General features: G+C 42.0%; 1 long non-coding RNA gene and 2 pseudogenes across 1 annotated transcript; 2 read left to right on the top strand and 1 right to left on the bottom strand.

Annotated features, from left to right (window-relative positions):
* The first annotated feature begins 667 nt into the window (after window positions 1-667).
* LOC119526518 lies at window positions 668-26,462 on the top strand. The gene is made up of 3 exons (XR_005215198.1): window positions 668-1,348; window positions 20,364-20,458; window positions 26,435-26,462. It is a non-coding gene; the product is annotated as an uncharacterized LOC119526518 (long non-coding RNA).
* Window positions 3,884-5,740, top strand: LOC119526517 (annotated as a pseudogene).
* On the bottom strand, window positions 12,117-13,256 carry LOC119526513 (annotated as a pseudogene).
* Window positions 26,463-27,703: the final 1,241 nt, after the last annotated feature.

Raw genomic sequence — 27,703 nt, 5'->3', positions numbered from 1 at the left:
GCCTCTCACACGAGAAGGTGCTTTGTGAACTGGAAAGTGCTGATGATGGTCAATCTCTGGCTGCCTCTGACTGGAGATGCCTGGGAAATGCCAGTTGAGTCACGAGAACAGATGAAGCAGTGCCGCCACTAGGCATGGCTCAGACGTTTCCTGTCCTCAGCCCTTAGCACGTAGCCCAGGGCGGGCCCCCGTCGCATTGCCAGGGGGCACAGGGACACATTTCAGGACCTCCCATTGCCCACCTTTGGGGACCCTCCCCCCAGAATGGCTTCTCTCAGGCTGCCCAGCCTCTGAAACAGACAGCCTTCCCAACTGTCATCTCACACAGGATGGTGCAGCTGTCTTTATTTTCTCTTTTGAGAAGTTATAAAAGAAATTGTAGAAACTCAAGTGTATTGTAAGAGCCAGATGGTGAGAATATATTGAGGATGCTTACTTTTGGAGATTGCCGGGTGATGGAGTAGGAGAGAATTCAATTTTAACTTTAAATCTATTGTAATACTTGTTCATTAGTTTACCACACACATGCATTAGTTTTACTTAAGAAAATGCATAAGTATATTTTAATTTCCCAATTAAAAAAAATGCCTCCCAAGGGAGTGTCTCCATCTTCCCTGCTGCTCTGCTTCACCCTGACCCAGGGGGGGGACGCTGAGGGGAGGCTCAGGTCATGGACGTGCAAACACCATGTTAGCACTGGAAGAGCCAGAGCGTGTGCAGGAAAGAGGCTGCCCCACCGGCCTCACTGCGACCCCCAGCTGGGACCCACGTCGGGTGCAGGCCGTGGGTGCGCCCCTCACCCAGGACGTTCTTCCGGCGTCGGCGATGATGGACAGCTCCCGCCTCGGGGTCGCTTCCGCACCGACTTCCGCCTCTTCCGAGCTCCTGCTCGGCGTCGCCAACCATCGGGAGTCCTCAGGCCGCGCACACTCAGCCCAGCCGGGGCTCACCCTCCTCCCGGGGTCTGCTCACAGCCCAGCCCCTCCCGCCGCAGCGTGGGGCCCTTCCTGCCTCCAGCCCTCCGCCCAGTGATCCCGCTGCGGCAGCGCCTCACCCCCCGCGCTCCATCCCGGCCCCGGCCTGGCCCCCTTCTCCTGCCTGGATTTTGACGTCTCTCGACTGGCCTGGAGGCCCCGAGCGTCTCCCAACAAGCCACACCGCCCTGACTCATCTTCCAGGATGCCTCTCCGGGGCCAAAAAGCTTCGTGATTTCCGATTTTCCACAGAAGTTATTTCAGAGCCTCAGCCGGGCGCTCGCGTCTCCGCAGAGTGGGGTCCTCAGGCCAGTGGCACCGCAGAATCACAGCTCCCCACCAGACGCTCTGCTTAGAGTCTCCTTTTTAACAAGGTAGTCGCGTGAATGCCACGCATTGAAGTTTAGGGAGACTTGGCTTTAAAAGTTTTTACTATGTATATAATTAAATCGATATAGTTGGAGTGATGTATGCCTATGGTTTAAAAAAATATCCTGAATGTCTCAGTCCCTTGTTGTCCCCAGTCTCTCTACCTAGAGGCAAACACCTTTATTATTATTTCTGGTTTTAATTCTTCTATGGTTGTTTTCAGTCCCTAGTTAATGCTAGTAAGGCTATTATTTCTGGATTTTTCAAAGTGAAACATCACCTAATAACTTCCTGTTATTCCAGGCTGGGATTTAGCTCATTGGTGTAACTTTGCTTCCTCTTCTGCCTGCCTGTTCCCCTCCCTCATTCTTTTTGGTCCATTTTCGTCATGTTCACCCCTCCATGGACAGCTGCTCCCCAGGTAAAAGGTGGCATTTTTCTAGTCCACAGGGCTGCTGACCACACAGGTGAGGCGGATGTTCACCTGGCCCAGGGGCAGTCTCAGGCTTAGATTCCGGGAGTTGGAGGCTGGCCCCAGGGTCCCTCTCTGCTCCAGCTCCCTGGGAAGCCCCTTGCCCAGCCAGGTCACTGTCAGGTTCTCTGTAGCCCCTGGGGTGGCACACTCCAGGGTGACGTTGCACCAGTCTGATGCCTTGGATGATGAATGAATCAGTATCTGGGGGTGAGGGATGGGCTCTGTGGGAAGAGGGGACAAAAGAGAAACTGAGCTCAGGATTGGAGGCCCACCAAATGGATCCACCTCTCACCCTGTGATCAGCCCCAGGAGGGAGCCCCTTGTGTAAACTAAGGCTTGGGGAAAAACCTGCTCTCTCTGGCCAAAGGGTCTCTGATTCCAGCCCAGGGGCAGATGGGTGAGGCCCTTCCATGCTCAGGAAGGGACCTGGGTCACCTCACCCCTGGTGAACCACCTGGATGTCCATCCCCTCCAAGGAGCAAGGCCGGGATCCCTTCCTGCGCTCTCCCAGGCTGCCCCGGCGCCTCTCTGCTCTCCCACGAGTCCTCCGCTCCTTCAGGACACCCTGCTCAGAGATTTTCCATGACCTCTGGGGGGAAACGGATTTGAACCTAGAATTTATACCCTTCTGAATGAGCGTTAAACTAGACGAGCAAAACAAAGACTTCAGGATGTGCAAGTGCTTAGGAAGTTAATCATCCTCTCTAAATAATAATTCAAGTTATGTGGAAGAAAAAGGACAAATGAATTAAAAAACTAGGAAGAAAAATATAACAGTGATCAAAGAATCCAGTGAAACTTACAGTTAAATCTAGGTAATCAAATCACCACCATGTGTATGGTAATCATCATGTATTACCATACTTATTTGTATTTATCATATTTATAAGGGATTTAACAAGGGAGGGTCTGGAGAAACATTAAATTTCTTGTTTGGTAAGGGCAAAAAAAGAATATTGGTTATCTTTAAATGCTGAAATAAAAAGTTAAGTTTTGTAAAAAGTAAAGTGAAAGAAATGAGGTTGTAGAACTACCAAACTACTAGAGAAGTTCAGATCAAAGAAAACTCTATTAACCCATCATAAGACAAGAGAAAAAATGAACAACAAAAAAAATATAGTAACTAGGATACATTAAATAAGATTTCAGGATTAGGTTTGTCTATATAAAAAACTGAAATATACTTGAGTGCATTATATCCCCATATTAAAAGAAGAAGACATTCAAGTTGAGTAAATCCAGCTCTTTGCTGTTTATACTACCTAATGACACAGAAAGATTGTAAATAAATGGAAAAAGCTATATCAGATACATACATTAAAATGATTGCAGGTATGGCAATAGTCACACAGAACAAATAAAATTTAAGATAAAAACGTTACTAGCTACATATTACCATGATTTGGAAATGTATAAAGCAAAACAAAACCAAATGACTGCCCCTTCCCCCCAAAAAGATTGAGAATTCAAAGATAAATGAACAATTCCACTCTTACCATGGTGGATTTTTAAGAAGTTCTTTCAGAATTTAGATGAAGTAATTAAAATCCCAAAAAGAAAAAAAAAGGATTCTTGTACCCAAAAAACTAAAAAATATATTTTTTGTCAGGCACTCATGGAATAGTTATAAAACATGGACTGTGTATTAGGCTATAATGAAAATCTTAAATTCCATAAAGTAGAAAGCCATATGCTATATTTCTCTGAAAATAAGTGCAATGAAATGGAAAATTAGCAATAAATGCAAAATTCCTATCTGCTTGGAAATTTAAAATTCCCTTCTAAATGACTCTTCGGACAAAGAAGAAATTGAAAAGGAGACCACAATCTATTAATGAAACAAAATACAAGTTTGGCGCTGCGACCAAAACGATTCTCTAAGGAAAAATGTATTGCCTCAAACGCGTTTATTAGAAAGCAAATAAGACTGAAAATAAACGAACTAAATGTTCAACTCAAAAAGTCAGGCAGGGTGGGCTCCTGGGAGGCCGTGAACATGGGGGGGCAGCCCCTGGCGGTGGCGAGGATCTCACAGTGAGCAGAGGGCCACCTGCTCCTCATCTGGAACATCAGCATTGGAATGGCCGTAGTTGGAAGAATGTTACTTCCAAGAAGTTCAATTGACATTGAAATCCACAAGTTTTTCAGGTATTCCAGTAGAATTTATAAAAAGGAATGTTAAGCTACGTGGACAATTACACCGAATAACAGAGAATGGCTTAGAAACTGAACATTCTTCTATTATTTTACCTATTATATCTTCATGGAGAAATGAGCCACATGGTGTTTTGCTGGTTAAGTTGGCTGGAGTAGAACTCATTGAAAGTGGGAAGGTATGGTTATAAAAGGAGTTACAACCTTCCCAACTACTGTGGTTGCAACTTCTTGGAAAGGAGAAGTCATCATTTTTTTGATACCTTTTAGTGAAGTAAGTGCCTTGACCAGGATACTCAAGTAGAAGAGTATTGAAGCCCAACTCTTTCTGGCTCCCGAGCCCACACTCACCTTATCTTTACCTTCCTAAAAGGATAAATATTTTAATGTAAATCTGAATGAAGAAATTTTGAGAAGAGGCCTTGGAAGACTGTTCTTGTTAAGAGTCTGGATGATTCTGAAATCTTTTGGACAATTCACAGAAACTTACTTGGAACTGAATTAATAGATTTTAAAAAAAGGAGAAAGAATATGGAGGGAAGAATCTGAAAAAAAAAAAGTTATTTGCAAAAATTCAGAAGTACCTGCAGAGAAATATTGAAAAAAGACAGTTATTTAATAAAAACTGGATCAGATTTTGACTTGAATAAAGAAAGATATTATGACAGATTTAAAAGGACTTACAAACACAGAAAGACAATATGAATAACTACTCCTTAATACTGAAGTTCAGAGAACTTAAGAGTTGCATACACTTGCGTAGAGAACGGTAAAATGTTCTGAGGTCTGGAGGTGACCTATTCTGAAAAGAATCAAGTATTTAAATATCTGGATATTTTTTATTGAGCCAGAATGGAAATTTCCTCAGATGATCAAAGTTGTATTCTAATGATATTTAAATATTTAGGAGATGGTTATTATAAATGTAACTTAAGCATTAATTTAAACATATTGTGGTTAATGTAAATTTTCTATGCTTAGGAAAATGAAATACTGTAGAAGTTACCAAGTTGAAGGTCTTATGTATGTACTTCTAATCTTTTAAACAGAGAGTATAACTATTGGCCATTGTGTTATTTTGGTCAGTTATGTTATTTTTTGTTTACAGAGAGTTTTTGTCTATTTTTTTCAGTTATATTAACTTTTAGCATTTATAATAAAGGTTGTCTTTACAAAAAAAAAAAAAAAAATCAGGCAGGCAAATAGACCTACGCAGACTTGGAAGGGAGGATGTAACACAGGACGAACACATCGTGACCTCAGGCCACACCCATCCCAGTCTCCTTCTCTGTCCTGCCTTCATCTACTGTGGAGTCTGGAAAACTAAATTCTCAGTTTCTCAGCCTCTCCTGTGGTTACAGTTCTTCACTGGTCATGAAGGAAGGGGAAGTCTGCATGGTGGGAGGAAGGGTTTTCAATCCAGAAAAGACAAAACCACACGTAGAGAAAGCCTTCTACTTGTCCTGTCTTTTGCTGTCCTCCCCGTGGAGTGGGTTATGGAGTGGCAGCCCTCTTGGGACCATGAGGTAACAAGCACAAGGACAAAAGTCTGTGTCCCAAGGATGGCAGAACAGAATGACAGAGTGGGCCTAGGATGACATTGCTGAACTGCCGAATCAATGCCAGCAAATGCTATCTCGTAACTTCTTGTGATGTGAGAAAAATAAACCCAACTTGCTTAAGCCTTTGAAAATCAAGTTTTTTGTTAACTGCAGTCAAACATAGTCTGTGTTTGGAAAACAATAAAACAACAAAAACCATAAAAGGAGATTTGATGTAAAACAAAAAGACCAGTTTAAACAAAATTGATGTCTAATTAAAAAAATAAAGGTATATGTAAATGACATTAGGAATGAGAATCAGAGCATAACTATTGATTTAGAAGATATTCATATTTGCAAGGAAATATGTACAATTACATATCAATAAATTTCAAAATGTAAATGAAATAATGCTTTCTAAGAAAATGCAAATGATCAAAATTCACTTTAGAAAAGGTAGAAAACCTGAATGCACCCATTTCCTTAGGAAATATTGGAAAGGTAGCCAAAGATCTGCTCTTATAAAGGGTATGATGCACATTTGGTTTTAGGGGTGAGTACTACCAAAGAAAATATAATTCTTGTTACGTAATTCTTATATAAACTGTTTCATGCTTAGAAAAAGGCAAAATGTTTCTTAGATCACTCTGAAAGGATCCTTTCACTTTAGTACATCAGTCAAGGAAAGTACCTAAAAACCAACAAAGCAAAACAAGATGAAACACTAAAAAATCCATGGGTTAATGTCAGTTAAACATAGAATTTAAAATTCCTAAATTTAGTATTAGCAAATATAATCTAACAGAACATAATGATTAAATAGGATTTGTTATAAGGATGCAAGGATGATGTATTTAGCAAGTTTATTAATGTAATTTACTCCATTAGCAGATGAAAAGAGGAAACTAGCTAGCATTTGTTGAGCAGATATGGCTTTCCAGGTGTTGCTCCAAGGGTTTTCCATGAACTCATTTAACCCTCATAATAACTGTAAGGAGTTACATAGATCAGCTGTGTCAGCAGAATCACTGAGGACAGGGATTAGCAAACTTTTTCTGTAAAGGGCCAGAAAGTAAATATTTTAGGTTTTGCAGACCACATGGTCTATATTGTAATCATAGAACTTTGCTGATCTAGTGCCAAAGCAGCCAAAGACAACCTGTAAATGAATGGGCATGGCCATGTTCCAATGAAACTTTATTTACAAAAACAGACATCTGCTGGGCTGGATTTGGGCTGCAGCAGTAGTTTGCCAATTTTTGATCAAGGGCAATTATCAAAAATATGAATTCTTGGGCTCTTCTCAAGACTCATGGAACTAGCTGCTGGGGAAATTGATATTTTCAAATAGCTTCTTTTATTTAGTGAATAGATAATAATTTAAATATAAGACCACCTGGACTATCTATTATAAAGTATTCTGAAGCACAACTTATTCTCTTAGGCATTTTAAGTATCACTCAGCAATTGCTTTTATGAATTTTTATTATATGCCCTTTTCAATCTTAGATCCTGTAAGCTTTATGTATCTTTACAATGAAAACCCTCTTTATCAACCTATGCTGAACAGGTTTCAATTTCTTGCTACCCAAAGAGATAGAAGAAGAAAGAACAACTTAAGACACAATAACAACTAAATATGATATGATATCCTGGACAGGATCTGATAAAGGAGGAGAGAAAGCTCAAAAGGATGCTATTGGGGTATATGAAAAAAACTGGAATATATACTGTAAGCTTTGTATCAGTGTTAAATTTTTTGAACTTGATAACTGTGCTTAAGGTGGTTACATAAGTGAATATCCTTGTTCTTAGGAAATGTACATGGCAGTATTAAGTGTTCAAGGGACATGATGTATACAACCTACTCTCAGATATTCAGGAAATAGATTGATAGACAGGTAGATGGATAGATAGAATGAATATGGCAAATGTGTCAAAATGTTTAATTGTAGATCTAAGTTGGATTTCTCTCTGTAGGGTTTGTAATTTTTTGCAACTGTCTTGTAATTTTGAAATTATTTCAAAATAAAAAGTTTAAAGACCACCTCCACTCCAAATGAACAAACAAATCATAGGATGAGACCTTATTTGTATGCTGTTACTCTGATAAATCTAAGGGATTTATCGGTCAAGGAGGAGAGAGAGACAAGATGAGGACTCGGGAGCTGGAGGCCGGAAGGCAGCTGGTGTGTTCTCTGCCCCTCACCTACTCGAAACCCCGGCTTGGACACTCAACCTAGTCAGTCCTCTCTTCTTATCAGCTTTTCCATCTCAGGGTTAGGATCCCCAACCCCTTCCGGCTTCCCATATGAGGTTTTGTCAGTTATTCAGGGGAGGAGAGGAAGATGGATATCCCCTGGACAGCCACTAATATATGCCAAGGGGGAAAGAAAGGGTCAGATGGGTGAAGGGAAGGGGAAGGACTTTAGAGCATGGAACATACGGGAAAGAGTCAGGAATTGAGACTGGAGGGGCAACCAGGGACCTGATCCTGAGTGTGTGTGTGTGTGTGTGTGTGTGTGTGTGTGTGTGTGTCGGGCTTGAACTTCTTTTCCGGAGGGCCATTTGTCTTGTGGGGAATGGGGAGATGAAAGAGGAATGAGAGGAAAAATATTTCATTTAAAAAGATCAGTGTGGCAGCTGTGTGGAGGGTGGTTTGGAGGGAAGTGATAGGGAGGCCAAGTAGAAGGCTGCAGGGCTCATTCAAACAGGTGATGGAGGAAGGATGGAGGCAGAAGGACTGTGGTAGAGCTCTGGCAGGCTGGGACCCCCAGGCTCTGCTCCCTCTTCTGCTTTGCTCCAGCTTTTCCAGTTGAGCTGTCTGCCAGGGCTCTCCGTTTCCAGGGGGAGGGTATTTGTCTCCTCATTGAGCAGGGACCGAGTCTCCCACATCTTCATCTCATGTCAAGGACAGAGCTTTGTCCTGAGTTACTCTTTAGTTGGGCTTTATGTGAATTTGTCTAAATCTATTTTACCTAATAACCAATTCTAACTTCAACCTCCTTTTAGGTGAGTTTTCCCATCTTTTGTGATGTCCAGTTTTTTTTTTTTTTTGCCATGTTTTTTGATCATTAAAAACTTTTTAAATCAGATTTTGAACCAATTATTAAAGACACTTCAGATACTGTATAATTTTTTGTTTCTAATAAATTTTACAGTGCCTTTTATGACTGAAGAAATATTTTTTTGTTTTGGTGGGCTTCTATTATTTCTTGCACATTTTATACATTTAAGAAATTTTAGCTACTTATTTCTAAAACAATCTTTAAATTTTAGTTTTTATTTTTAGGACATCAGAAGCAATGTAAAAACTCCGAGGAGGGATTGTTTCTTTGACCTGGTTGTAGGGTAACTTAATTTGGATAGTGTGGGAATCAGAATGCTTGGTTGGGGCATGTTTTATCTCACCCACAGAATCCCAGTTGCATTCAAGGAAGAGTTCAGTTGCAGCTGAACAGATCCCCCTCAGTGCTCTCCACTGTTCAGGGGAAGCTGGGGTCTTTGACAATCTAGACATCTGGGAAAGGGAGAGCTATTATGGGAGGAAAAAAAGGAGCTGAGCAACTATGTATGTCATATCTATTATATGCTTTCACATCACATCAATTTGATACTTACAAAAGAGAATTATCTCCATTTTTATAGACAAGGAAATGGAGGAGCAGAGGCAACTCAATGCTTTGATCTTGCCTAGAACATGGCAATCTTAATTCAAACCCGTGTTTTTTACCCTCCCAGACTCATGCTCTTTCCTTTCCTTGGCACTTGCACACAAGATGACCCTTGGTTAAATTGCACAAAAAATAAACTAAAAATATTAAAGTTGATATTTAATAATCCAATTTTCCCACTTGTTTGTACACACTGGAAGAAATTCATTCCAGCTTTCTCTGCTGCCTCTGGTTTTCTCTCAGCCCAATTGCAGCATGGTTTCTGGCTTATCACTCTTCTGAAACTGCTCTTGCTTTGGTCATTGCCAGTTCCCCAGTCATCAAATCCAATCATCAGTGCTCAGTCCTATGTCACTGGATCAGCTTATGGATTTGACATGTGACTAATTTCTCTTTCTTGAAACTCTACTCCTTTGATACAAATTTCACTTCTCTGGGACCCTCAGTCTGCCATAATTCAATAAGTATTTAATGAGCTAGGCATGATAAGGTTGTTGGGGCCACAGTGGTGGGCAAGCAGAGAAGATCTCTACTTTCTTGGAGTTTCTATTCTAATGAGTGATACTGTTGAAAAAAAAATAAAAAAGTGATTTTAAAGAATTATAACTACTATGAAGAAAATAAAATAGGATGTGGCACAAATTTCATTTCTGTTGCCTGGCATCTGAACTTCCTTCTCATATTTATGGCATTTTCTCTTTTTGTGAGACAGAGCCCACCTCTCCTTATAGAAGCTGCAAATGCCAGAGACTCACTTTTCCAACTTCATTTGCAGCTGAGGCAGCACAATAAGACGTACCTACCCCAGACTTTTGAACACATGCTAGGGACATGAAGAAAGAAGGACCACAGGAGCTGTGTTATTGATGCTGGCAGTCGTGGTAGCAGCCACATCCAGTTGCCAGAGTCAGTGGTGGCAGCAGTTCTGTGGTGTGAGCTGGAACACTGGTGCCAGTGGCAGGATGATAGATGAGCTTCTATTGGACCAGCTCTGGTGGTATGATTTAAGGTGTCTTATTGATAAATTCTGTTGAAGCCTGGTCATCTTTACCCTTCAAAGGTGTGTGAGCAACCTACTATCCTCTGATAGACATATATATTTTCTTTTCTTTTTTTTTAAGGATGTTAAGAATATATTCAGGGACTTTATTTATGTCACACTGTTCCTTCCATCATGATCTGTCTCCTGACAATCTCATCCCCCCACCCTTATCCTTCAAGAAACCCTCACAGGATTATAAAATCCTGCTCTTGCAAACTAAACAGTTAATTATTTCTAAGGACAGCAAGATCCAGGTCCCAAATCAGTAACTTAATAACTGCTGCATTCCAAGTGTTCCATGTGTTTTTATCCTGTCATAGACCCTTCACGTTGAATTCTAAAAGGTGGTTTTCCTGTGGCACCTCTTTGGAGAAATCTGACATACCAGAAATTCTAGTGTGCCAAATATTTCATTCTCACCCCCACCAAACAGTAATAATAGTGCTTAGACCCACTGACTTCCCAGCTGGAAAGTCTGCAAATTATTTTAACCCCAGTTTAGAGAACTCAAAAATGGACAGGACTACCACCTCTAAATGTGAAATGACTTTTTGTTTTTTAACCCATGTGTGCCAGTTTAAATATATTGTGTCCCCCAAACGCCATTATCTTTGATGTAATCTTGTGTGGGCAGACGTTACCAGTGTTGATTAGATTTCTTTGAGTGTTTCTTTGGAGATGTGCCCCACCCAGCTGTGGGTGATGACTCTGATTGGATATTTCCATGGAGGAGTGGTCCCACCCATTCAGGGTGGGCCTTGATCAGTGGAGCCATATAAATGAGCTGACAGGCAGAGGGAACTCAGTGCAGCTGTGAGTGATGTTTTGAAGAGGAGCTACAGCTAAGAGGGACACTTTGAAGAAAGCACAGAAGCTGCAGATGAGAGACATTTTGAACACAGCCGTTAAAAGCAGACTCTTGCTCTGGAGAAGCTGAGAGAGAACAAATATCCCAAGTGCAACTAAGAGTGACATTTTTGAGGAACTGCAACCTAGAGAGGAACATCCTGGGAGAAAGCCATTTTGAAACCAGAATTTTGGAGCAGACACCAGCCACATGCCTTCCCAGCTAACAGGTTTTTCGGACACCATTGGCCATCCTCCAGTGAAGGTACCCGATTGCTGATGTGTTACCTTGGACATTTTATGGTCTTAAGACTGTAACTGTGTAACCAAATAAAACCCTTTCATAAAAGCCAATCCATTTCTGGTGTTTTGCATTCTGGCAGCATTAGCAAACCAGAACACCATGTCATGGGAAATACATTACAGCACTAGATTCCATTGTCTCTGAAGAGCAAGCAGTTTAGTGATAAATGATTTGGCTTAAAATTGAAACAGCCATGCTCCCTGACCTGAGAAAGAGGAGAAGCTTGTCTGAGAGAAGATGAACAGAAAGAACTTCAGCTCAAATAGTTTATGCAAAAGCACGAGGCTGGCACGGATGGCCAAGGACCCTAATTATTTCAAACGTTTAGGATTCTACACCATTTAAACCAGCATGTACTATTTGATATACTTATGCACAAGTGAAAACTGGGAGGCAGGAATGAATATGTCTGTCCCACATAGGCTGGCTGCTATTTCAGAAGTTTAGTTGACTCTTCCCCTACAGAGCTGTCATTTTACTTCTTTATATGGCACTTAACTTTGGTGAATTTCTATCTAAAGGGCTCTCATTTGCTTGGGACTATTAATACATAGAAAGACTCAATGCAAGTTACCTCCCTTTGAAAAAAACCCAGCTGGAGTTGGGGTGGGATGGGGTAAACTGAAGAACTAATCAACTACTTAAATGTCAGTATGCATAAAATTTCTTAAAATTCATATTATTGTAGCTATGGATATTTAGGTATCTATAGGTCTTTGCAAATGATCTTTCTAAAATCATTTGAATTTATAAGTGTTTTGCTTTACTCCATTTGTTTTGAGTTTTTTTCTCACCACTATATTGGAATGACCACAGTTATTTATATTTCCCCTTTTTTTTAAAGATTTGCATGTGCTTGTGTTTTGGAGGTCTTACAAGAGTCCACTCTGTCAAGAATAGTCTCTGACTGTTTGGGAAGTTGAAGGTTACCATTGGTCTGAATCTTCAAACTGTTGTCACTGTAGGCAAAATCCTCACCTTGCAGCCTCGTACTCTTATTTCATTTTTTTTTTTTTTCTCCTCAGTCTTAATTTCTAGGGGTTGCTTCTGAGAACATAACCTGCTACTACCCAGCACATTGACAAGTCTAGGAGAAGTCTGGAATGTGTAATATGATGGTTGGGCTTTGGCATGGTGAGTCTTTCTTTTGTGAAGGTGCTGACTTGGAAGCCCCTTCCTGGTGAGACAGAGGCTTGGACAAAGCAGTAGCAGTTAGCTTACTTTTCCCAGGGCTTTTCAGAGTCCAGAAGGTTGCAGGGACAGTTGGAGGTCTGGCTTTGGCTCCCTTTCCTTTTTCACTCTTTATGGTCTGTGCCTGCAGCCACTCGAGCTGAATAAGCCTATCAAGGTACTTCGCAAGAAGTCCTCCTGTTTGTGGCATGGCCTCGGATTTGCTCTCTGAGTTCAGGAGCAGGGCCATCTTCTGGAGGTCCCAGGAGTTAAAAGGGAGTGGAAGGAGATCAGGGTAATAGTATTCAGGCTGTGCATGGTCCTGATCTGGGTGAAGATCGAAATAAACTGGATCAATTTCTTTGGCTCTCAGATTAAGATCTGGAGGTGTGAGGGGAGAAGGAAGAATGGGAATTCTTTCTGAATCAGACAGATCACTTTCAGTGTCTTCATCAGCATCTTCTTTAATAATTTTCATTGACTGAAAGTTAAGAAACAAGTTGTTTCCTGAGGCCCCCTGGATCCAAAGGAACTCCTTTCGAGATTTCCTTCCGGGCAAATGCTTTCTTTAAGCTTATCCTCAGTCTGTTGGGATACGAGCTTGCTTTTCAGCTGGGAAGAAATGAGGGGTACTTGAGATTTACTCTGCCTTTTCCTGAAGAAGTCTTTAAACGCTGCACTTTATTCCAAGATGGCCCAGCACTCATATTACTGATTTTCTGATGAGGTTCATTCACTCTATTCCCTTTCTTGAAAAAACCACACGGCTGATCATCATCTAGGATGTCATGGACTGCCTTTTCTATGGTGCTTGAAATATTCTTGCTCAGTCTGTTAGAAGATGATGACAGGTGGGGAAGTGATTGCTTTATTCCTCTTATATTTGGAAAGGACTCCTTACTACTGGAACTTTTTGATGATAAAGGTGACTATTCCTATGTCTTCTTAAGTATCAGAAGATTCCAGCAGTCGTCTTTCAGAAGTTAAGTTACCAAGTGGAGCTAGATGTTTTCAGCAATAGCCAGAGTGCTGAGGGCCTGGCTTGCAGCCCTGCCATGGCGCCCCTGGCCGACATATATATTTTCTGCTTGAATTAGTTGATTTCTGTTCCTTGTACCCAAGAATCCTGGCTAATACTTAGGGTAGCATGATATAAGAGTGGTGTTTTGGTGGAGGTGTGAGATGGAGATGGTTTGTTAAAAAACGTCCTTAGGAGGGCTGTGCTGGTTTGGATGTACTATGTCCCCCAAACGCCATTATCTTTGATGCAGTTGTGTGTGGGCAGGAAAAATATTGGTGTTGATTGGGTTGCAGACTTTTGATTGGATGTTTCTGTGGAGATGTGATCACTCAACTGTGGGCGAGATCTTTCATTGGATAATTTCCATGGAGGTGTGGCCCCGTCCATTCGGCATGGGCCTTGATTAGTTTACTGGAGCACTATATAAGCTCAGACAGAAGGCACAAGCTTGTTACAGCCAAGAGGGACATTTTGAAGAATGCACAGGGGCTGAGAGAGGAACTGCAGTTTACAGAGACATTTTGGAGACGGCCTTTGAAAGCAGACTTTTGCTCCAGAGAAGCTAAGAGAGGACAAACACCCTAAGAGCAACTGAGAGTGACATTTTGGAGAGAAGCTGAAGCCTAGAGAGGGATGTCCTGGGAGAAAGCCATTTTGAAACCAGAACTTGGAGCAGATGCCAGCCACATGCCTTCCCAGCTAACAGAGGTTTTCCGGATGCCATTGGCCATCCTCCAGTGAAGGTACCCGATTGTTGGTGCATTACCTTGGACACTTTATGGCCTTAAGACTGTAACTGTGTAAACAAATAACCCCCCTTTTATAAAAGCCAATCCGTTTCTGGTGTTTTGCATTCTGGCAGCATTAGCAAACTAGAACAAGGGGTGACAATTAAGTTGAGTCCTGAATGATGATGGAGAGTGTTTTAAAACACCATATGAAAAAGTTCTGATGCAAAAATGAGCTTGGCCTACTTGAAGGACAGAAGGAAGTTCCATGACTGGAGCAGAATGAGTGAGGAGATTTGTCAACAGAAGATTGAGAAGCAGGGAAGGCTTTGTAGGTGTGTGGGAGTTTGGATTTACTCTAGTGCATCAGGAAGAGGAGTGATATCATATGATTTACCTTTTTATTGATCACTTTAGAGTAGATACCTTGTGGAGAATGGTTTGTAGGAGGGCAAGAGTGGAAAAGGATTCCAGTTAGGAGTCCCTTGCATTAGGGTAAGTGAGTGAAGAATGCTGGCAGGGTGTTCTAGTTTGCTAATGCTGCCGGAATGCAAAACACCAGAAATGGACTGGCTTTTATAAAGGGGGTTTATTTGGTTACACAGTTACAGTCTTAAGGCTATAAAGTGTCCAAGGTAACACATCAGCAATCGAGTACCTTCACTGGAAGATGGCCAATGGTGTCCGGAAAACCTCTGTTGGCTGCGAAGGCACACGGCTGGCGTTTGCTTCAAAATTCTGGTTTCAAAATGGCTTTCTCCCAGGATGTTCCTCTCTAGGCTGCAGTTTCTCAAAAATGTCACTCTTAGTTGCACTTGGGATATTTGTTCTTTCTCACCTTCTCCGGAGCAGGAGTCTGCTTTCAGTGGCCATCTTCAAACTGTCTCTCATCTGCAGCTTCTGTGCTTTCTTCAAAGTGTCCCTCTTGGCTGTAGCTCTTCAAAACGTCACTCACAGCTGCACTGAGTTCCTTCTGTTATGTCAGCTCATTTATATGGCTCCACTGATCAACTTAGACCCACCCCGAATGGGTGGAGCAACACCTCCATGGAAATTATCCAATCAGAGTCATCACCCGCAGCTGGTGTTGAAAGAAACACTCAAAGAATTAATCTAATCAATGCTGATAATGTCTGCCCATACAAGATTACGTCAAAGATAATGGCATTTGGGGGACACAATATATTCAAACGGGCACACGGGATGGGGAGAAGTGGAGAGATTCAGGATAAATTTTGGAGGTAAAGCTGACAAAGATACTTAATGGATTGGATGTCAAAGAGAAGCAAAAGAGGGATCAAGGATGACTTTCAGGGTGAACAGTGGTGACATTTATTACATTGGTAAAGCCTGGAGGAAGAGCAGGATTGGGATGAAGGTAGGCAAGGAATAGGGTTTGAAACATTAAATTCTGGCTTCCAAAAGCAGCTGTGAAATAGGCAATATGGTAGGGGCCTGAAGCTCAGAGGACAGGCATGCTATTTAAAGGCGTGGGATTGGCTAAAATCACCTGGGAGGAGATTTTAGTTTGAGAAGAGACAGGGGCCAGCAATGGCCATCAGATGATTGACCAAGAGAGAATGAGAAGGAGCAGCCAGTGGCATAGGAGGGTGTGGTGGATAGGTTCAAGTGTCAACTTGGCCAGGTGATGGTGCCCAGCCGTCTGGTTAAGCAAGCACTGGCCTATCAGTAGTGCGAGGACATGAGGACATTTTGTGGACTTAAATTATCAGTATGTTGATTGCATCTGTGGCTAATTACATCTGCAGTAGGCCAAAGGGAGTGTCTTCTGTAGTGAGAGGTGTTTAATCAGTTGAAGGCTTTTAAGGGGGCAGTGATAGCTTCAGCAGTCAGAAGAGAGAACTTCTGTCTCTGCTTCAGTCAGCCTCTCCTGGGGAATTCATTGAAGACCTTCATCGGAGTGCCAGCTCACAGCCTGCCCTACAGAATTTGGACTCATGCATCCCCACAGTTGCATGAGATGCCTTTATAAAATCGCATACTACTTACAGGTCTCTCCTGTTGGTTCTGTTTCCCTAGAGAACCCTGACTAATATAGATGGAAACCAGGCAAGTGTGGTGTTGAGAATACCACAGGAGAGTGTTTCTAGAAGGAAGGGTGGTCAACTGTGTCAGATTGCTGAGAGGTGAGGGCAGGTGATCTTCCATTCTCTTGTTTTCCTTCTTGGTAGTTTGGAAAATCTTTGTGCTTCTCCATTCCATTAGTACTTACCTTCCTAACACATATATTTCTCTACTATTGCATTAAAAGATTCAAATAACCCCTCACCCCTCAGTCTATTTCCCACTGCTCACCACCACCCCAAGTAGGATGAAAATGTAGAACCTTGTCCCCCAAAAAGAGCCATGCTCTTTTTTTTTTTTTTGGCTTTTATAAAGGGGGTTTATTTGGTTACAAATTTACAGTCTGAAGGTCATGAAAATGTGCAAATTAAGGCATCAACACAAGTATACCTTCATCTAAGGAAGGCCAGTGGAGTCCAGAAAACCTCTTTTAGCTGGGAAGGCACATGACTGGCATTTGCTGATCCCACGTTGTGTTCCAGCTCCTCTCTCAGCTCCTGTGCATTCTTCAAAATTTTGAAGAGCCATGATTTTTTTTTTATTAAATTCAGTTTTATTGAAATACATTCACATACCATACAATCATCCATGATATACAATCCACTGTCCACAGCATAACATAGTTATGCGTTCATCACCACAGTCTATCTCTGAACATTTTCCTTACATCAGAAAGAACCAGAACAAGAATAAAAAATAAAAGTGAAAAAAGAACACCCAAATCATCCCCCCATCCCACCCCATTTGTCCTTTAGTTTTTATCCCCATTCCTCCACTCATCCATACACTAGATAAAGGGGGTGTGATCCACAAGGTCTTCACAATCACACAGTCACCCCTTGTAATCTACATTATTACATAATTGTCTTCAGGAGTCCAGACTGCTGGGCTGGAGTTTGGTAGTTTCAGGTATTTACTTCTAGCTATTCCAATACATTAAAGCCTAAGAGGTGTTATCTATATAGTGCATAAGAATGTCCACCAGAGTGACCTCTTGACTCCATTTGGAATCTCTCAGCCACTGAAACTATTTTGTCTCATTTTGCATCCCCCTTTTGGTCAAGAAGATACTCTCAGTCCCACGATGCTGGGTCCACATTCATCCCCGGGAGTCATACTCTGCATTGCCAGGGAGATTTACACCCTTGGGAGTTGGGTCCCACGTAGAGGGGAGGGCAGCGAGTTCACCTGTCGAGATGGCTCAGTTAGAGAGAGAGGGCCACATCTGAGCAACAAAGAGGTACTCAGGGGGAGACTCTTAGGCACCATTACATACAACTTTAGACTCTCCTTTGTGGTAATGAGCTTCATAAGGGCAAGTCCCATGATCGAGGGCTCAGCACATCAAACCGCCAGTCCCAATGTTTGTGACAACATCAACACCAGTCCAGGTGAGGATGTCCAACACATCTGCACCTTCCCCTAGGTCCTTGGGGCTGGGGAGGGGGAGGAAGAGCCATGATCTTTTAATCCAATCTTGTGGGATATTTGGATTAGGTTGTTTCCATGGAGATGTGACTCACCCAACTGTAGGTGATATCTCTGAATTATTTCCATGGGGTTGTGGCCCCGCCCGTTCAGTGTGGGACTTGATTAGTTTACTGGAGTCCTTTAAAAAGAGCCATACAGGCCCAAATGTGCACTAATGCTGACACTTAGAGATGCTTGGAGACACGGACAGAAGGATGTTTGGAGATGCTTAGCTAAGAGATGCTAGCCCAGAGTTTGCTCTGGAGAAGCTAAGAGAGACAAACCCAGCGATATTTTAGAGAAAGCCGTTTTGAAACCAGAACCCCAGAGCAAAGATCAGCAGCTGTCAGCCACGTGCCTTCCCAGTTAACAGAGGTTTTCCAGATGCCATTGGCCATTCTTCAGTGAAGGTATACTGTTGTTGATGCCTTAATTTGGATATTTTCATGGCCTTCAGACTGTAAATTTGTAACCAAATAAAACCCCTTTATAAAAGTCAATCCATTTCTGGTATTTTGCATAATGGCAGCACTAGCAAACTGGAACAAACCTTTACTAGCCCACTTTTCTGCCCGTCCCAGAGTCTTTTGTGAACTCTTACCCCCTCCCTGCAATTTCCTTCCCCCTTGGAGGTTTTGCTGAGATAGTTAAGTCTTCTAATTCCAGACCATTGTTAGATTTTCCCTGAAAATATGACTCCTTTATTTCAAATGTATCACTTAAATTAGAAGCTCCTAGTCATATAACCATCATCTATTGTGGTTTAATTACATTTGTTATGTGGTTCACTGCCTACCACTGTTTACTCTTTATTTTTCACTACTTTTGAGATCTCTGTTATGGTTAATTTGTTCTTTGATGGAGCACTTTCTTGAGGCTTTCCCTCTAATGGACTCTGTAGGTGATATATTCTCCAATTCCTTACTAATCTGCTAATATCTTTCTCTTACCCTGATAGTGACACCTAGGCTGATTTGCAAGCATTTGTGGGTTGCTGTCCTTTTTTCCTGGTAATATATAGATGCCATTTCACTTTCTTCAAGCTTCCAGTATTGCAGATGAGAAGTCTGATCTGATTATTTTTCCTTTCAAGGTATTTTTCCTTTGGAAGCTTTCTAAGTTTTTTTTTCTTTTCCTTTTTCTTTCTGTTGTATTTCAGGAATTATACCAGGATATGTGTTAGTTCATGTCTTTTAAATCTATTTGGGACTTGGTGAGTCCTTTTAGTTGTCTCCTGGAAATCTTTCTTCAGGTCAGGGAAATGTTCTGCTATTTCTGTAATTTGCTGTCCTTCTGTAATTTCCATTATTCCCATGTCAGATTTCCCAGTTCTGTCTTATGAGTGTCTTATACCCACCCCACCCCCCTTATTTTTTCTGTCTCTTTGTGTTTGGGTCTGTTTTTGAGATATTTTTTTCTGATATTCCAGGCCACCAATTTGATATTTGACAATAAATATATTAAAAATATATCTGTAGACTTTTTAAAACATGGAAAACATGCTTTTTTGTTCCAGAAAGTCTTTGGTTTATTTTTGTTGTTGTCATTGACATTGAGTATTTCTCAACCCTGCCTGCGCCCCTTAGAAACTTTTAAGAGATACAGTGGCCCAGCGTCACACCAGATATTCCAATTTAGCTGTGTCTTTTGGACCTTAGTTATCAGACTTTCTGAAGATCTCTTCTGATGCTTCTGAAGTGCAGCAGGGTTGAGAGTCAGGCTTCCATTGGATTTCACTAGGACTTTCTACTCAAAGTGTGGACCAAGGGCCAGCAACATCAGCATCATCTAGGAGATTGTTAGAAATGCACAGTCTCAGGTCTCACCCGGACCTGCTGAGTCGGAGCTGCCTTTTAACAAGATCCCCCGAGGAGTCCCAGGCACAGAGGAGCTGAGAAGCATGGGTTCAGGGACTGTGTGTTCCAGGTGTCCTGATGTGTCTCCTTTTCTTCTAGTTCCTGAGACCCCTAAGGTGTGTTTCCTTTCCAGGCACCCAGTTACAGCTCATTTACCCTCAGTAGTCAAATCAACCTTTCATGGTTGAACAACAGCAAAGAAGGAGGGATGGGAGGTGTGGCAGTTTCTGCTCCCAGAGCCCACGTGATACCATCTCTGTGCACTGGGGGGCTACGCTCTCCTGTCCCCCAGGAGCGAGCCTCTAGCTTCATGGGTGGGCCTCAGTCTGGCTCCCCTGTGTAATCCCTACAATTCCTCTGGAGGAGCTCAGCAGGCTCTCCTAGGTCTACACCACACAGACAGGTGCTCCAACCCACGGTCATTCAAGGGTCTCTGTGGGCCAAGCTCTCTGCATGGGACCGTGGAATCCTGGCCCCTCCATCTAGTCCCAGTTCCCATCTGCCCAGACAGCAGTCATTTGACTCTTTTGTCTGATAGAGATCCTACTAGAGCTTGCCTTGCAATGTAGCCTTTCTTGAATAGATTTTCTTCTTTTGCTGTTTGTTTTTAGGACCATTTTTAGAGGTTTTAACTGACTTTTTTTTTTTTAATAGTTTTCACCAGTTACTCTAGGGAGCGAGTCACACCGTCATCCTGAAAGTGATCCTATTTCATCCATTTTACTGGTGAGAAACTGAAGCACAGAAAGGTAAAGGAACTTGCCACAGATTAAATGAAATTTGCCCAAGAATTTTTGGCAGACTGTGTGAGAACCAGTATTTGTGACCTAGTGGGTGTGGCTGCAGAGTGCAGCCTTCCCTTTGACCATAGTGGGAATTTGTGGACAAGGTCAGGGGCCAGGACACAGAGCCAGCACCTGGTTCACACGAGGCAGCATTCTCCATATACCCCATACACCCCATCCCCACCCAGCATAGAAGCGGCTGCTAACCACAGAGGGTCACTAGCAGATCCCTCACCCCACCCCGTCAGCACTGCTTTCCTCCCCTTGAATCCTTTCCTTATCCAATAGACATAGTTTCCTCCCATTGCCCAAATGAAACACAAGTAACAAAAGATAAGGATTTTTTTTCTGATGATAAAAATAATCCAAATTTATTATATACAAAATCTGGAAAACCCAAAAATTATACAGAAGAAAATTACTTGTATTTGCACCTTACAATGGTGACCACCATAAACATTCTTGTATCATTCTTCTGGTTATGGTTGCTGTGCATTTAAAAATACAATAAATAGTTATTTTCCTCTATAAAATGGTAGTCTCCAAAGTGGGCTAAGGGAGATGGTACATTGTGGTAAGAAAGTGTCCAAACTAAGGCATTGACAAGAGGATACCTTCACTGAAAAAAGGCCGATGGTTTCCAGAACACCTCTGTTAGCACGTGGCTGGTATTTGGGGTCCTTTGCTCCTGGGTTGTGTTGCTTTCAGCTGATTCCAGTGGCTTTCTCTTTGAGAGTCTGTGGGTTCTCACTTAGCTTCTCCAGGGCAAAGTCGGGGCTTCATCTCTTAGCTTAGCATCTCCAAATGTCTTTCTGTCTGCATCTCCAAGCATATGGGTCTGTGTCAGCTCTGAGCTCTGTCTCTCTCTCTCTCTCTCTCCCCCTCTCCCTCTCCCTGAGCTCTCTTAAGGACTCCTGTAAACCAATTAAGACCCACCTTGGATAGGCGGGGTCATATCTCCATGGAAATAATCTAATCAAAAGGTCCCACCCACAATAAGTCTATACCCACAAGATTGGATTAAAAGAACATCACTTTTCTGGAGTACATAATAGATTCAAACAAGCACAAGTGTCTATTTATATTTTTATTTGCAAGTAGAAAGAATCCCTTTCTAATGTTTAATATTTGGACTTCCCCTTGCATCCTGACTTGGTCTGTTTGTCAGACCCTGGTGCCTGTGTTACTCCCCCCAAGAGAAGAATGGGAGCCCCTGAGGCCCAGGGCTGAGGGTGGCCTCTCACTGGCTGGATCACGTCCTGACGGCTGGAATATCTCGCACAGAGTGGTTGATTTGTGTAAAAAGGTTTCCTCCCAACTTTAATAGATTGAAAATCATTCACATAATGCAGACAGAAGAAACAGTCAGAGCTGACCCTTATCCCATACCTGGGGGACTCCATCTGGCTCACCTGTGTAGCTCCTACTGTTCCTCTTTGTCAGCACATTATGAGGGGAAACATATGATCCAACTAAATTGGACTAGAAACCAGCCCGCAATTCAACACTGTCAAGAAGCCCATATGAACTATGGAGCTGCTTTCGCTATTGTTAACCCTTAGCCTAAACGCATATTGAGCCTTGGGGTTACCTAACATTGAAGCCATCACGAAGTGCAAGATATTAAAATATTTTTCATCTCATCTTTTAAAGATTTTGCTTATTTTTGCATATGCTTTAAAATGCCTAACTTACAAACTAATTATACATATGGTGGGATTGTCTGCTTAACATATTTTAGCTTATTTCCCTGACAAAAGTTTATAGACCACTGATAGTCTATTTTCTTTGCCTTCTCTACCTCCTATTGATTTTGAATGTAAACACCCTGTTTTAAACTTTATTTGTGGTTTCCTTTAAATTAAAAAAAAAAAAACTTGAACCTATTTCCCTGTAATTATTAATGACTTTTACTTTCCCATGTTAGATGACAATTGAGCATGTTTTTCTCTCTCTCTTTCGCTACCATTTCCCAGTATTTGTTAATATAATTTGGGGTTTTATAATTATTAAATTTTGTTTACTTCATGTATTCTTTTTCAGAGTTTAAAAAATATTTGCAGTATAAATGTGGCTTTCCAGCAGCTTGAAAGGAGTGGGGAATGTGTGGACATGGGGCCAAGCTCAAGTTTCCTTAAGACAAAAAGAGGCTCACGTGTACTGGAACTGGAATTGGATCTGGAAAATATCAGGCAGCTGGATGCTAGGAACATTTAGACTGTTAACATTTTTCCTTCATTTTGAAACAATGTTACAACAAACATCTGTATCAGTTAGAAAGTACATTTGGCTATTATGGGCTATGGTTTTCTTGTGTCAAAAAAATCAGGAGGGAGGCAGTGCAGGGCAGGAATGGTGACTGTTTGAAGCAACAGGGTCTCAGGATCTGTCTATCTATCATCTATCTATCTATCTATCTATCTATCTATCAATATTTGTGTGAGTGTGTGCATATTTGCCATCCTGAAGGTCACAAAATAGCTGCTGGAGCTCTAGACATCATGTACAGGTTCCAGACACCAGGAAGGAGAAAAAAGGGAAAGACAAGAGAGTTTTCCTTCAAGTCCCACCTAATGACTTCTGGTTATTTTTCATCGGCCCTCTCTATCTTACTGGGAGTTTGCGAAATGTTAGTTTCTAGTTAGGCTTATCATTAACACCACACATGTAGTTAGGAAGTGGGGGGATAGATAGCGAGTAGGCAGTTAGCATTTTCAGCCACAATACCCTTAAACATATGATCATATCCGTGGCTTTACTTCTTCCAAGATATATCCCTGGAAATAGAATTTCAAGATCAAAGTGTGTTGTACATTTACAATATTGCTAAACTGTGAAATTGCTGTCCAAGAAGGCTATGCATGTTGACAAACCCACTAACAATGTAGGAGGGTTCCCGTTTTTGCATGGCCTTGCCAATACTAGTTGTTATTAATCTGATTGTCAATTTGATATATGAAAAATGGCATCTTATTGCTTCATTTTTTATTTCCCTAATGATTAGCATATTTGAGCCTCTTTTTACAAGTTAACCTGTTAATCTGTTGGTTTTGACTTTAAGGCCAAATAGGGATCTGTTAAGGGAAAAGACTCTTCCCTTTTCTCCCAGTCACACCCTGCCCCCTCCAATATTCCATCAACCTGTGGTAGACTGTGCTGTGTCAACTTGGTTAATCTTGGAACTAATTTTCCAAGAATTCCCTTCAACTTATGGTTCCAGGTTAGAGGTGGGCAAAAGAGGGACTTGTGCATGATTTGGAAGGCAGAAATGAAACAGCATCCATTACTTGCTGCAAGTCTGTTTGCAGTCATACGGAAACAGAAAAATGCAGCAGTCTGGCAGCTTTCCACTTGTCCTTGCTCTCCTCCACCCCGTGTCCAGTTCTTCTTCTTTACTCCTGGCCCTGATGAACAACGGACACCACATGTTCACCAGCAGAGGTTTGGCAATGAGCCCTCTTAGCTGGTGGCTACATAGGGACAACAGCTTCCCATAGAACACTCCAGCAGTTGGTGACTGTGTGCTTGGGCTCTCGGATGCCCCTGTAAGTTCTGACTTGTCCACCTACATCAGTGCTCAGGAAGATGTGTGTGTAACTTTTACTGTGACTCTCTATCTACCCTTCTGGACCTTTACATCTCTAGCTCTTCCCTCAGTTGTGCAAGGCCCATTTCCTATAAGAAATCACTCATCTCTTACACTCATAGTTGCTCTGGTTTCCTTACTGATCCCTGACTGATACACTTCCTAAGTTTTGGGATTACTTATTCCACTGTATATTAATGAATTTGTGCTATCTCAACTTCCTACAGTATAGCTACCAGTGAGTCCAGACTTTAATCAGTTAATAGAGTAATTAGCATAACTAACATATTGAATTGAGAATCCTTGCTAAGAGCATCCATGTTGATAAATTCCACCCATTGGAAAATTACATTTTTCTCTCCCTTGACATTCTATTCCCACTAGTATTTTCCAGGTGTTTGCAACACAAATTAAGAAAATCTTCCAAGTCATTTGCTATGAAGCCTTCTCTTGCTGGATTTGACAATATGGGACTCCCATAAGGAATCTAGAAAATGTTTTTAGCTTTTCATCCACTACAGTACAGGAAGGAATCCCAGACCAGGGGTGCAGAGGGTGTTGGAGGGGCAGTTCAGGGCATCTCCCAACCTTCTCCTCAGAGTTCTGCTTGAACTTGGCTTGACCCCTTTCCAGGGTTTGTCACAGCACAATTTCCCCTTATGCTTTCTGTTACTATCCAACTTTACTGTCTCATTGTCCCCCCACCTCCTTTCTGTTCCTGCCTAGCCCCTTTCCACCTGCATCCATGCCTGCTCTCTTGGCTCTGTCATGCTCTGGCTTCCATAAAAGTCCCAGTTGAGCCAAGAATCCTGTTAGTTTATTGACATTACTGTAGATTTGGCTGTATCACAGTGGGGTATCAGATCTCATTGGTAGCACATAGGTGGAGACTTTTATCACTCTGCCTAATTCTAGAGCCTGAGATCCTGACACATGACCCCCTCCTGCCCTGTAAAGCCCTCTGAGATTGATAGTCCAGTGCCCCTTGTTGTAATTACTGCTCCTATAGAACAGCCTTGTCAGGCTTTTAGCCTTCCTCAGCACCCCCTGGGGAATTCTGTAAGTGAGGCTTTCCCATCCCACATCAGTGAGCACAGTGAGAGCCTTGGATGGAGGTGAATGAAGAAGCAGAAACAAAATAATGTTGGTGCTTCTTCTAAGGAGTTGTTTGAGATGAGCAGAAAGAGATGGATCAGGAACTAGAGGGAGGTCACAGGATTTTAAAAGGTTTATTGTTATATTTTTAGTGGAAGCGTTTCAGTTATTGTTGTATGACAAGAGAAGAATTCAGAAGAGAGGGAGAAGTTGAAGACAAAGGACTGGGGAGAGGATAATTGAGAGACAAGTTCCCCGAGGAAGTGAGAGGCAGGAGCAGATCTGGATTTTGTGGGATTTAAAACTTGTACAAACTTTTATGTTTGGGAACAGAAAATAAGGCATGAGAGTGTGTATCTAAAATGGGAAAATAAATTACACTAAGTCAAAGCTTAAAAAAAACTAAGACGTACCACAAACACCACAAAATTAAGGAAAATCATGTAATATTTTAATTACTCAATTCCCTGATACACTGCTATAACATTTGTTTTCTACTTTTATTTTTGGCTGTGTGCTATTTAATTGCCTTTTCAAAAAAAAAAAAAAAAAAAGATAATGTGGTCTTTCCTTTAGCATGGTTGGTCAAATTAAACAAAAGTGCTGGCCCATTTCTATGGGATGTGGGGCTCCTTTATTGGGCACTTTGGCTCAAGGACTCCTCAACAGCCTGGCTGAAGCTTTCTTAGTCCTGCACAACAGCTGGAGACTCTTCTTGCCCAGTCCTCCTTCTTTCCCACTCTCCTTTCAAGGGCACAACATCTGAGTCAGGGTCTGAAAATTCTCCCTGCTTCCTCCTGGCCCCTCTCCTTTAACTTTCACAGGAGTTTTCCCTAAAAATCTCTTGCATATTTAGTCTCATCTTGGCATCTGCTTCTTGGAGGACTGAACTAACACAGCCGTGTACTTTTGGTGTTGGCAGTAAAGCACACATTCACATCCCAACACAATCTCTGGCCCTGAGCAATTATGTTGTGACACCAATATGGTGAGCGGACAGTGCTCCTGGAAGCCATTCCTACATGGGAACAGCCAGCAATAATTTATCCACAGAGGTGACTGCAAACCATGGCATATATCCCATTATTCCATTCCCAAATTAAATCTATCCCCAGCTCAACTGCCTCTTACCTATACCTCCAAAATTCCCTTAGCTACCTGACATGAGGGAAAGAATGATGGAAGGAAAGTCAAAGTAGAAAGAAACAGAGGTCTTAACCAAAAGTGTTTTATTTGTGTGTGGCCATTTTCATTTCCAGGTTGCCAGCTTCTTCAGCTCCAAGTCTGGGATATATGAGACAAAAGAAAACCCAGGCAACTCACCACTGTGTTCTTTAGACCCAGAATTCTCTAGCTGGCCTTTCTTCTTCTCTCCACCTTTCAGAGTCTTCTTATGTTTGTTTTGTATATAATGTCCAGGGCTTTTAGTTGTACTTAGCTAGAGGAATGGGGAAAAGCATATCTACTCCATCTTCCCAGAAGCGAAATTCTCATCAAATGCTAATTTAAACTATACGTCTAGCCATGAAACTTCAGAAGGCTTTATCAATCCACCTTGAAGTTACCATTGTAGCTTTAACAGAGAAGCTTACTCAGGGATATAAAGGAGGAATGACTTTTGAGCCATGCAGGTGTGGGACAAGCACAGATGGTGTGGCAGCTAGATGCAAGGCCCTCTCCTATTCTGTGAGCTTCTCTCCGTTGGTGGCCTGTTCCTCGGGGCAGGTTCTCTCTTGAAGGGAGATCTAAATGGGCACTTCTGTGGCTGCCACAGGGCTCCTTTCTGTATCTCCAAGAAGGGCCAGGAGTGCTCCCCATTCTAGCAGTATATGAAGCAAAAACAACTTTGTTCCCACAGCTGGCTATATACTGAACAGGTCCATTCAAACAAGACCTGGAAGCTGCTCTCTGGCAGCGCTCAGTGGGCAATGCTGAGCAGTTCATCTCCAGGGACAATTACCCTCAACTTTAGGTGATCTGGTATCATGCTTGGATGGGATCCCAGAGTGACCCGGAGTCTGGCCAAATGGGCAACTTAATTTTGAGTAAATGCTTCATTTCTTCCACCAACAATTATTGAACAACTACAATGTGGCAAGCCTTTTACTTGCTACAGGTGATATAGCAGTGAACAAGATGAAGCTTCTGATCTCAATTTTTCTACAGTCTAGTGAAGGAGAAATAATACTAAACTAATAATTATAAGTACAACTAGCACTTGTGAAAAGCATTAGGATCAAGTATGAGAGAGAAATGAAAAGAGGGGAGATGTTCTCTAATACACATCTTGTCTATTTCCTTCTTGGAAATGAAATAAGGAAAGCAGGAGTCTTGGAGTGCATTCATAGGAGACACCAACAGCTGCTCTTTGGCAGAGCTAGGTGGGCTAATTGATAGCAGTGAAAGTAGACTTCAGAGCAAAGAAAATGGCCAGGGACAAAGAGGGAAGCCACATAGTCATAAAAGAGTCAATTCACCAAGAAAACAAAACAAAACAAAACAATTCTAAATGTGTATGCACATAACAA

This window comes from Choloepus didactylus, chromosome 2 (genome assembly GCF_015220235.1).
Source record: "Choloepus didactylus isolate mChoDid1 chromosome 2, mChoDid1.pri, whole genome shotgun sequence".
Classification (NCBI taxonomy): Eukaryota; Metazoa; Chordata; class Mammalia; order Pilosa; family Megalonychidae; genus Choloepus; species Choloepus didactylus.
This window is presented reverse-complemented; position numbering and strand designations above follow the sequence as displayed.